Source organism: Mirounga angustirostris, unplaced genomic scaffold (assembly GCF_029215605.1).
Source record: "Mirounga angustirostris isolate CCGP_5_RB_7025 unplaced genomic scaffold, mMirAng1.0.hap1 SCAF_12, whole genome shotgun sequence".
Taxonomy (NCBI): Eukaryota; Metazoa; Chordata; class Mammalia; order Carnivora; family Phocidae; genus Mirounga; species Mirounga angustirostris.
Genome location: NW_026991720.1, coordinates 75,224,701 through 75,231,225, shown reverse-complemented (window position 1 = coordinate 75,231,225; position 6,525 = coordinate 75,224,701).

Here is a 6,525-nt window from a genome sequence, read left to right as displayed (position 1 = left end):
CCCCCAACCACCCCCAATCCATACATTGAAGCCCTAACCCTCAATGAGATAATATTTGGGGACGAGCCTTCGGGAGGTAATTAGGGTTAGATGAGCTCATTAGGGCAGGTACTGATGATGGGATTAGTTCCCTTCCAAGAAAAGACACCAGAGAGCTTGTTCTCTCTCTTCCACTCCCCAACCTCATCCTCTGCACACAAAGAAGAGGTCATGAGAACACACAGGAAGATGACAGCCACCGACAAGCCAGAGAGTTCTCACTGGGAACCAAATTGGCTGGCACCTTGATTTTGGACTTCCAGCATAGGACTTTGAGAAAATAAATCCCTATTGTTTAAAGCCACCAAGACTATGGTATTTCATTATGGCAGCCAAATGAGATGTCTAGGACAATAACAATACCAAAGAAAATCACTTGACAGGGTGGATGTGTCTCAATGTGATTTCACCATCACACCCTCAAATGGGTCCTCAAACACTGACCAGGAGTCCTAGATTTCATTAGCCAACTTATTCTACTACTCACTCGTAGAAGGACTATTTCAGTTTCTCAATTGGTGATGTCTTTCATTTCGTAGATAATACAGAAGCTGTCAGGTGGGAACTTCCTGGACTTTCTAATAATAAAAGCTCAAAACTACTTACATCTGCACCAACACTCCCATTCTTTTCTCTGGTTACAACTGCAAATTGGTGCCTTTAACCAAAGCTCAGTCCATCCTTCTGTGCCTTGGAACCCATGGCTTTTCTGCATTCTCTCTTCTGATCACTTTTTCTCTCTCTTGTTTCCTTCCTAGTGGATTCCTTCCTTTCCTTCTTAGTGGATTCATTCTGTCAACTTTAAAATGTGCTGAATCACTTTGGTGAAAAGAACAACATGACAATTGGGATGAAATACCAACATCCCTCTATTTAATATTCCTCTATGCCACTCCCCTCGTTCTCTCCCCTTTCATTTGGCTTCCACCTTCATTGTTCCACTGAAACAGTGCTTACTGATCTGCAGGAGTACTGTGTATATAAAGGAAATTGGCTTTTGTCCATGATATTAGTTTTTCAAGTATGTTTTCTTGGTCTGTCATTTTTCTTTTGCTTTGTTTATGGAGAAACTTGCTTTGTGAATTTTTTTAAAACGTTTTTAAATGAGAAAGGTGCAGAAATTTCTGTACATTCCCTCCCTTAGAAAAAATATCCCTTAAGATTGAGTTGGGGAAAGAATGACAGCCTGGGCTAATTTAGCGTAAAAAGTCCTCTGTGTGGGGCTGAAAGCAGCGCTCTTCATTAAAGTGCTGTGTAATACCAAAGACAATCTTGTCTTTGACAATCAAGAAAACTAGAGTCAATGGAGTGGCTCTTTCTCAGCTTACTGCCAGCTAATGAGGACCAACAATGTGATATGCCTGCCCAGTTCCAACTGTATTAAGAAAAACCTAGAGACTAGAATAAGGGAGAAGATAGCCCCACCACATCCTCTTTACAACAGATCACTTCTGGAATGATCTCTTTCTAGAAATGCACGTTGGGGTACCAGTGATACTACATCTTTGAGAAATTGTGCCCAAACTTCAATGTATACTTTGTCCATGCTCTAAAGCTCTCAAAGTAGCTACATTTATTATCTCACTGATCCTCAATATAAATCTATTATGTACCATTATCCCCATATGACAGGTGAGAAAACTGAGGTCCAGAGAGGATAATAGACTAGCTAGGACGTGGAGCTTCCAGAATTTAAATATAAGCTTTTTGGTTCCAGGATTGGCTTTTTTTTTTCTTACTATACTGTGAATTGAACTGTAATAAGTCCAGAGGCAGGGGGCCAAGATTGAGGATTCTGGAAGCCATATTCCAGAAGGAGCTTTTGAAGAAACTAGAGATGTTTGGCCTGAAAGAGAGATGCTTTAAGAGGGTATGTGGTAGCTGGTGTCAAATATTTGAAACCCATTATATGGATGAGGGAGGAGACTTCTTTATAACTCCAGAGGGCAGAACTAGGACTAATTGATTGAAATTATGATGTACCCAGATGGTTAATACAAAACAGTCTAAAAGAGTGACAAGTGTTGAGTGCAGAACTGTGTCCAGATAGCTCAACAAAGTAAAGACCCAGAGCAACAGAGAACCAGCCTGGTTGCCTGAAGTTGGTCGGAGGCAGGGTCATCATCAGCACAAGTGTCTGCAGCTGGATTTTCACCCGTTTTTGTGGGCCAGCTGTCAGGCCAAAGCACCAGTCCTGCTCAGTTTTGATTCTGTTCCCTGTGATTTCCTGACCTGGGGTCTTGTCCTGGAGGGGAACCCTGGTGGGTCAGTTTGGAAAGTTCATAGTTCAGAGCTGACTGCAGGCCCCTCCCACTCCCTGACTGGATTTGGACAAAACTTCTCCTAGTACCTGCACAGTTCTCCATAGGCCTGCAAACGTTCCCACCTTTTGGCTATTTGGGATTTTCCTGTTCTAGGTCTGTAGATGCCCTGTAGCGTCCCTCGGCTTTCTCACAGCTGCTGAGAGCACCCAGGGCTTGCTGCTGTTGGTGGTTTATCCCAACCTCTTTGCATTTGGGGTTCATGGGAATATCTCATCAGTGAGTTTTGTGGTAAATGTTGTCCACAGCTGGGTTTCTTGGTCCTTAGTAGCTCTGTTTATGTGTGGGACTTCAAAAAAATCCAAAACCTTTGCTGACCCATCACCACCATCCTGCCAGAATTCTCAGGTCTGCTACTGTTACTTCAAGCTCCTTCTTCAGCTCTCTGGCTAGGTAGCTGCTGATTTAATTATGTTCAGTTGTCTCTTAGAAATGAGCATCAGGGGGCGCCTGGGTGGCTCAGCTGTTAAGCGTCTGCCTTCGGCTCAAGTCATGATCCCAGGGTCCTCGGATCGAGCCCCCGCATTGGGCTCCCTGCTCAGCAGGAAGCCTGCTTCTCCCTCTACCACTCCCCCTGCTTGTGTTCTTGCTCTCACTGTGTCTCTCTCTCAAATGAATAAATAAATCTTAAAAAAAAAAAAGAAAGAAACGAGCATCAGCATATAATACACACTTCTGTGAAGGGGCTTGGAGTTACAAAATAAATTAAGCTCTGCTAAAACGTAACTTAAAAAAGGAACTCAAGAAGATTTAAAAACAAATATAGACTATTTTTTTTCACAGTGAGTTATGGTCCTGGGTGGGTAAGTAATACCATTTATTCACATTTTTGCATTCTTCACCCCAGTAGAGAACAATTCTCACAGTTGGATGTCTGACTCAGTAATCTGTCGGTTTTGCCTGACTAAAGTCACATCACTGATTGATGCCAAATCTCGCTCATTTAAAGGTTCATTTTTCTTTTGGCTGTTGGCAAATGCAACACTGATTATGGGTTACTAGCACCCACCCCCTCAGATTTCTAATGTGCTGGGAGAGGCACTGGGAGCGCTTGCCTGCATGCCAATTACAGCGGCCGCAGCCGCCCTCTGCCGCACCTTTCTATTCTGAGCCCCAGCATACCTGCCAGTATGTCTGACTGTAGCGAGGATGTGTTTATTCAGGTCCTTCGTAGGGAGATTAAAAGAAAAAAGGGATCCTTTCCAATCTCCATCTCATTGCCAGCTCTGCACCTCCACGCTGAGAAAAATGGTGATATTTTGTGACAACATTTGGTTCTTTTTAACTTGTCTATTTATTCACTTGTTCGTTGGCTCTTTTATTGTATTCATCCAATAAATATTTTTGAGGACTGGCTCGTGAGGCAAATGAAAACAGTTCAGAGACCACACAAGGATGAGACCGAGACTCATAAGCCATGCGGAAGGTAGTCTCTGCTTTCTTGCAGGAAGTCCTCAGCAGGATGTGGAAACCCTGAGACAATTGTGGCAGCCACACCTTACTGTCGGGCCCTTCCTCTGATGTTGCCTGAGGAGAAGAAAGACCTGGTCTGCCATTGGCCAGTTCTGCCAAAGGACTTTAAGTTTTTCACTCACTGTCTTCCACTTTGGGATGGCCCCTCATCCCCTCAACACGCTCCGGCCTTGAACTGTGCCTCCATCCATATCAAGGCTTTATGAGAATGAAACGTGGCTGATCCTCGCTGCACGGCTGAGGCCTCCACAGGAGTGCCCTGGCAGCGTGGAGTCCATGTTCCCGGGCTACCACGTCAAGTTTTCTCTGGGTTCTTGCTTCCATGCCTGATTGGGCCCATCGGTCTCCACTTTTACCCAGGGTATTTGTTTGTGAGGGCTGTTTTTCCGACTTCCATGGTCCCCCTGTACTCCTTGGCTCCTGGCCCCCTCCCTCCATCTTCAAATCCATCAGTGAGTGTCTTCTCTCCTCTCTAACCTCTGCTTTTGTCTTCACATGCCCTTCTCTCACTTTGTGGACTTTTAAAAAATATTGTGCCTTCAAATTTATCCATCTTTTCTGTCTGGGCATGCTTAGAAAGGCTACTTCTTTGCGATTAAAATAAACAATGGTTTGGTAATCTCTCTTGCTTATAGCATTTTAGAACTGAGGCTATTTAGATGTGAGGATATGTTACCGTTGTAATACTGTCTTTCTTGATGGGGAGAAAGAGGAGGTTGGGAAAATGGTGAATAAATATGGCCTGCGCATTCAGTTCTACAGCATTCTTATAATTTAAATTAGGCATCTACTATTTTTATTATTTTTCTTGGGAGTCTTTTTACATCTCTAAATAACCTTTGTTCAAATGCTCAGATAAATGAAATAAAGAACTGCCACTGGTGCCAGAAAAAGTGGAAAAAGTAGCGTGAAAACTCATGTGGCTTTATAATAGTATTATGCTTTGTAGTGAATATAATTTCCAGATTTGTCTTCTAGAGAAAGAAGGAGACCCTGGACATATTGCTCAGGACAATTAAGGAAAACCGTTATCAAATAAGGCCCCCATGTGGCAGCTTAATGACTCACTGTACATACAAAAAAATGGCCTTTCTTAATGAGAAATCTTTTTCAGCAAATACCTATGTCAACTGAATCCCCTGAAAAGTAGCATTTGAAAACTCTATTACCTAATCATCTAAGATGAAGTTTTACTAAGTCTTCAGTCATAAATATAAATTTACAGCACAAACAACATGAAAATATACCTGAGTGTGCCTGGGTGGCTCAGTCGGTTAAGCGTCAGCTTTTGGCTCAGGTCATGATCCTAGGGTTCTGGGATCAAGGCCCAGTCCGGCTCCCTGCTGGGCGGGCAGTCTGCTTCTCCCTCTCCCTCTGCCCCTCCCCCTGATTGTGCTCTCCCTCTCTCACATTCTCTCTCTCAACTAAATAAACAAAATCTTGGGGCGCGTGGGTGGCTTAGTCTTTAAGCGTCTGCCTTCAGCTCAGGTCATGATCCCAGGATCCTGGGATCAAGCCCCCATCAGGCTCCCTGATCGTGGGAAGCCTGCTTCTCCTTCTCCCTCTGCCCCTCCTTGTGTTCCTGCTCTCCCTGTGTCTCTGTCAAATAAATAAATAAAAATCTTTAAAAAAATAAAAAAAACCCAAAATCTTAAAAAAAATGTACGTGAGACTAGAAAGCCAATTTTGAGAATAATGACACCTTACTCTTCTGTATTTGACATGACCACTTGGTTTTGTCTCTTTTTTTAAAGATTTTATTTATTTATTCATGAGAGACAGAGAAGGATGCAGAGGGGGAAGCAAGCTCAACGCAGGACTGAATCCCAAGACCCTGGGATCACGACCTGAACCAAACGTAGATGCTTAACCTACTAAGCCACCCAGGCACCCTCGGTTTTGTCTTCTTGGTAAGTATGAAGGATGTGTGTCTTCTCTCTCCCACGGGACAAACCCACATAGGTGTCTAGGAATTTTCTTGGTAATTGATGGCTTTCCACTCTTTTCCTTATGCAGTTTTCATCTGCGTTTAAACCACAAAAATTTCAATTTGAGTCGTATTTGTCATTGCCAGTGCAAATACTTTACAGAGACTGCCTCTGTAGCTAGTGCATCTGTTTCCTGATGGCTACTTCTGAATTCAAACTGTTGGTGTAGCAAGAGGAAACAAGTTAATTGGAGCTTCTTGAACAGCAACTCTCCTTAAAGGGTCCATGTTACCATGGAGAAGACAAGAGATGTTTGGAAACAAGTGCGTCGACATAGAAAACCCTCCTGCTTTTATTATTGTGAAAGAGAAAGTTTAAAGTCTAAGTTATTTTCTCTAATTTTAATGTGTTAATGTTTATTGCAGTAAGTTAGTTGAGACAATTATTTTTTTCCCCACACAGATCTTTATTCTACCATGATTAGACTTAGTAGCTGAAAGGGGCTGTTTTTGCCATAATGATTTTAAGAGATTTAAAATTTTTTACAAACTCAAATATTAGTCATCTACAGCTTTATTATACAAAACTGTTTTTTAAGCGTTCAACATAGAGCAACAGTCCCTCCTTTGTATAATATACACTAAATACAAGGATATCTATACTAAACTGTATGTTCTATAACGATCTTCTTTGACAGAAGCTTCAAAACCAGAGGTGGAATAAGGATTTTGGAACTACCAAAATTGTAAAATTACAGTAAAATA